The following is a 5,856-nucleotide window of genomic DNA, read 5'->3' as shown; positions in this document are numbered from 1 at the left end:
AATGGACAAGGCTTCGGAGTTTGTAGTTTCACTGCTTCCCGATGCTGAGTAAGTGATGCCACTGTAACTTCTGAGTGCCAGGATGCTCGTTGCGGACCTTGGGGAGTGCCAGGACAATCGTTCCACGCTCGTCATTGGTAAGTGTCAGGACTTTTCCCTTTGCATTGTAATTACAATAATAATAATGCTAATAATATTCACTTTTTAAGCTCTCTTCTTGGGGCAGCTCTCTGTGCCCTCTCCTAGGAGCATACTACTGTGTATTAAAAAAATCTATTTTCCGAGGTTAGCTGTTAACCCTTAAATATGGCGGCTAACATTAAAAAAAGAAAAATTGATGCAGAATGCCGAGTTTTTAACAAAGAATGGACTTCTAAATATCTATTTACTGAAACCAAAGGTAAAGCTGTGTGTTTAGTTTGTGGAGAGCAGATAGCTGTATTTAAAGATTACAATTTGCACCGCCATTATGAGACTAAACACGGAGAGAAATACAAGAACTTGACGGAGGCAGAGCGGGCACGGGTATCTGAAGATTTGCTAGCAAACCTGCAAAGTCAGCAAGGATTTTTTAAAAAGCTTCACTCATCCAGGGATGCAGCTGTAAGGACCTGCTTTGTAGTATCCTACAAAATTGCAAGAAACAGTAAGCCATTCTCTGATGGGGAGTTTGTCAAAGAATGTTTGGTGGACTCTGCAGCGCTAATTTGTCCTGAGAAAAAAGAAGCATTCGCAAATGTGCCCCTCTCCAGGCGAACTATAACGAGACGGGTCGAAGACATAGCGGGGAATTTGGAGCTTCAGCTGCAAAAGAAAGCGGATGATTTTACCTTTTTTTCCTTGGCTCTGGACGAGAGCTGTGATATCCGAGATACAGCCCAGTTACTTATTTTTTTACGTGGGATAACAAAAAACTTTGAGATGATGGAAGAGCTGGCAGCTATGCGATCAATGAAAGATACTACAACGGGGAGTGATTTGTTTACAGAGGTAAATGCATCCATGGACAAGCTAGGACTAAAATGGAACAAATTGGTAGGTGTTACAACCGATGGCTGTCCAAATCTGACAGGGAAAAATGTCGGACTTTTGAAGCGGATGCAAGAAAAAGTGACTGAAATGAATCCAGAACAGAAATGTATATTTCTGCATTGCATTATTCATCAGGAGGTGCTGTGCAAGTCGGTGCTAAAAATCAGCCATGTTGTTGATATTGTAACTAAGATAGTTAATTTCATCAGGGCAAGAGCACTAAATCACAGACAATTTGTTGCACTGTTGGAGGAGCATGACAGTGAACATAGTGACATAGGCTACCAGACGGCTGTGAGATGGCTCAGTGTTGGCAAGGTGCTTAAAAGAGTATGGGACCTGAGAGCCCAGATTCAGGAGTTTTGTGAGCAGAAAGGCAAAGACATCCCAGAGTTCTCAGATACACGCTGGATGGCAGATCTGGCCTTTGCTGTTGATGTGACTGCACTCATGAATGAACTAAATGTCAAGCTGCAAGGCAAAGGCCTCTTTGTACATGAAATGTTCAACTTTGTGACAGCTTTCATGAGAAAGTTTCTTTCAAGTCAACTGAAGGACAAAATTCTCACTCACATGCCAACACTGAAAGAAGTCACACCATCAGCTGATCACCTCCAAAGGTATTCATCCATGTTAGGGGCACTACATGATGAGTTTTCCAGAAGATTTCAAGACTTCAAAGCAATTGAGAGTGAAATGCACATGATTTCTTCTCCCTTTACATGCAGTGTGGATAATGCACCCAGTGATGCCCAGCTTGAACTCATTGATCTGCAGTCTGACAATCTACTGGCAGAGCATTTTAAGTCAGTATCACTGCTGGAGTTTTATTCTTCTCTCAAGGTGGAAAACTTTCCACACATAAGGACGCATGCTCAGAGGATGTTAGTTCTCTTTGGATCTACCTACGTATGTGAAAAAACATTCTCAATGATGCAGTTCAACAAATCCAGATACAGATCCTCTCTCAGTGATGATCACCTGTGTGCTGTCCTTCGCATAGCCACCTCGGATATTCAACCTGATTTTAATGCACTTGTTCAAGCCCAAAACAGGCTAGATTTCTCTCATTGAACGTTTTTGTATACATTAAAAATGGTAATGTTTACGGTGTTTGTCACTGTTGTGATTTTTTTCTCTGTTTTTGTATGTTGAAAAATGTATTAAAGAAATATCTGATTTAAAAAAATGGTAAGGATGCATATACTGTAATGCAGGTTCATTAAAGTTTATTATCTTTTCACTGACTCATTGTAAAGTTTCATTTACCATTTTTTTAAGAAGGGATAGTATATGTATGCAGTATACAGGTATTGGTAGAATGAAGTTAAGGGCTCATGCACACTGCTGTAGTTTCGCCCGGGCCGTAACCCAGGCGAAACTACGGCGTGCTGCTGCGGAGAGGAGATGGGAGTGCTCCTTACCGCTCCCCTCTCCATTGGCAGACACGGGGGCCGCGCCGTAAAACGGGGTGAAACACCGGTTGCTCACCGCGCCGTATTACAGCGCCATTCATTTTCAATGGCGGCCGTATTCTGGCCGCAAATCGGGCGGCTGGAATACGGCCCCATTACGGCAATGTGCATGGAGCCTTCGTATGTTGGTCTGGCCCTCTAAAACCATTCCAATTTCTCATGTGGCCCCATGGGAAAATTAATTGCCCACCCCTGGTCTAGATAGTCATTTGCTTGAATGATCAGAGTACCATTAAATGTTATTTAACAACGATTTTCATCTAGAGACTTTCCGGATCCTTTCAATTGCATAAGCTAATCTATTATTTCCTTGTAACTACTGTATTGTGGACAATGATTAAAGGCATAATTATAATACTTGGCCAGGGAGAATTATGCTGTTTAGGCGGATCTTTAAAAATAGAGAAGATTGGAATTGAACATAAACAATGACTAAGCTATAGATTGCTCTGTAGAGTAAAGCATCATATAGAGTGTACAAGGATAATATATATATATATATTTTTTAGCTGTAGTTTTGCAGACACAATACCAAGTCTCCTTCCCACATCTCCTATGGTGTACTGAGTACAATAACTCAGAACCTACAATTTTGTGTTATGTACTGTATGATATCCACTGAAGTACCATTATCCCCATTTTTAAAGTAATTGCTCATTGTATCAGTCTTTTAGTTTACAATGGACATGACCTCCTCATAAGCCTTCTTTCAGAGCTTAACTGGGCTAAACTATTTAAAAATGTCACATGCCTCAGCCACGTGCCAGGGTTACTTCTACATTGAAGAAAATGCATTAATTACAGAAAAATATTACACACAGTGAGGTCTGGTAATGTCTTGTTCTAGAACTACATATGCGTTGCTGATTTGTCTGTATTGTTGTATGCCTATTTAGACCTTAATTAGTCTTCCCTTCCCAGAGTAGGTCTTAGTACCAGGTGTCAGACAGCTGCCTTGACCGCCTGAATCAGAGAGGCCATGGCAATGTCTGAATGGGCTTCTAGACATCTCACACATGCAGAAGTTGCAGTGTCCCTTCCTTCTCTTTAAAACACGTTACCTCTCAACCCAGCAAGTAGCTTGACCTCACATCTTGAAGACATGAGAAGTGGTGTGTGATGACAGTGGAAGCAGAGAAGTGAGCCTGTGAGGTTTAGAGCTAGTGAAAGATTATTATCTCTAGCCTCTATGAACTTTTAACATAGCATACACTAGCAGTTTTTTTTTCTTTTTTAGTGTAATACAATACTGTTCATTTGTACCCTGGTGTAACGTTTCACCCTTCGCTGGCTGGACTTGTTCAAACTTTTGTGTTGCTCATTTCCGTTTCCAACCTCTAGTGGCCGTTCTTGTCACTCTGAAGCACTCAGAGTGATTATCAAGTCCAGCTGCACTCAGACCCGATTGCCATAACCAGGAAACAAGGTGCACCTGGACATCACAGCCTTTATAAACCTGCCCAGCCATTCAGTCTGGGCCTTGACATTGACGTTATAGGACTGCCTGTTTGGTTCCTGATCTTTTCCTGCTTTGGTTCCTGATCTTTTCCTGCTTTGGTTCCTGATCTGTTCCTGCTTTGGTTCCTGATCTGTACCTGCGTTGTGACCAGCACCCCACAAGTGGACTACCAAGCTGAGTACCCTGCAAGTGGGCTTCCGGCCGTGTGTGCCCCATCCAGAGGGCTTCCGGCCATGTGTGCCCCATCCAGAGGGCTTCCGGCCGTGTGTGCCCCATCCAGAGGGCTTCCGGCCGTGTGTGCCCCATCCAGAGGGCTTCCGGCCGTGTGTGCCCCATCCAGAGGGCTTCCGGCCGTATGTGCCCCATCCAGATGGCTTCCGGCCGTGTGTGCCCCATCCAGAGGGCTTCCTGCCAAGAGACTTTCTATAATTTTATGTTGTTGTACCATTTGCAATACAACTCTTATCAGCATCTTCTGTCTGTGGTTTATTTCCTGCGCCTTCATGCATCGTGGGGTACAGACAGAGCCCCTCGTATCCCCTGCACCTGGGCTCCTATTAGACCTGCTCACCCGGTCCGCGACACCTGGCTCTCCTCTCTTTTTGTCTGCTGGCTTATTTGCAATTAGGTTTTTACGGTTTGTAAAACGGCATGTATATTTGCATGCACCCATTTGTTGCTCCAAATTTTGGTAACAAGCCCCACTACAATAATGGCTATTTATTTTCTAGTCAGTTAACCTCTTCCTACCAACAAGACAGAATAGGAGATGGGCTCTGTGCCTCTCCAAAGCATACATTTTACTTTAATGTTGAGATGTACACAACATTAACTTTTGATTGCTTTTTAAAGTTGTAAAGATTGTAACATAACCATAGAAGAAAACAGAAAATAAAATGAATGTGACAGGAACAACTTGTAACCCGATTGGGTACACCTGCCAGATGATTCTTCCTTCTCCCCATGGCCACCGGGAACACAAAACTTCAACCGTCAGGCAGGACTAGCATTATAGACAGCAGGAAACATAGCTCCTTGGGAACCTCGGCAGCACCGTAGTATACAGAAGCACAGCAATACAGTGCTTTACCACCCTGACAAGGGCAGCACCGAGGTTTATCCTAATAACAAGACAGGACTCATATTGAGGTAAAACAAGAACTGACTTTACTGAGGAAACAATCACCACCAGCCTCCAAGAGCCTTTCAATAAGCTGGCAGTGAGTTATGACCAGTTATGGTGGTGCCTTCATTATGGGCTGAATCATTGCTAAATGTATGAAGACTTTAGAAGGGTCACTGCCAAAGTAGACTGTCAATAAATTTCAACTCATGTGTTACTGTGGACCTGGCAGCATTGCCTTTCTGGAAATGGGCAGGTGCCTGAAAAATACAAGCATCAGTGAGATCTTATTTATGAGGGCTTGTACATTTCTTTTTTTTATTAAATTTTTCATTTTTTTTATTTAATTTTCATTATTTTCCAAACATAATTACTATTCAACGGAAGTTCTCTATGCCAATTTAAAACATAGTATGTATGATTTTTTGTATATACAGTTGTAAGAAAAAGTATGTCAACCCTTTTAAATTAGCAGGATTGGTTATTAAATTTGGTCTTCAGCTAAGGCACAACAAAAGACAAACTCAGTTTGCTTCAACTAATAACAATTATATGTTTTCATGCCCTTATTGAACATTCACATTCCAAGGTGGAAAAATATCTGAACCCTTGGATAAGTCCTTGACGCTCTTTTGGTGGCAAAAAACTCAACCAAACATTTCCTATAGTACATGTATAATGTCAGAAGGAATTTTTACAAGTATTTTATTTCAGCAATATCGCTGGGAATTACCTACCTTAAATTTGGAAAATCACCCTACTTGTGA

General features: G+C 42.1%; 1 pseudogene; it reads left to right on the top strand.

The window, feature by feature from the left end:
- Positions 1 to 306: 306 nt before the first annotated feature.
- Positions 307 to 2,106, top strand: LOC149289264 (general transcription factor II-I repeat domain-containing protein 2B pseudogene; annotated as a pseudogene).
- Positions 2,107 to 5,856: the final 3,750 nt, after the last annotated feature.

The sequence above is a fragment of the Sceloporus occidentalis genome, unplaced genomic scaffold (assembly GCF_023333645.1).
Source record: "Sceloporus occidentalis isolate IW3139 unplaced genomic scaffold, rSceOcc1.0.p SCAF_47, whole genome shotgun sequence".
Classification (NCBI taxonomy): domain Eukaryota; kingdom Metazoa; phylum Chordata; class Lepidosauria; order Squamata; family Phrynosomatidae; genus Sceloporus; species Sceloporus occidentalis.
This window is presented reverse-complemented; position numbering and strand designations above follow the sequence as displayed.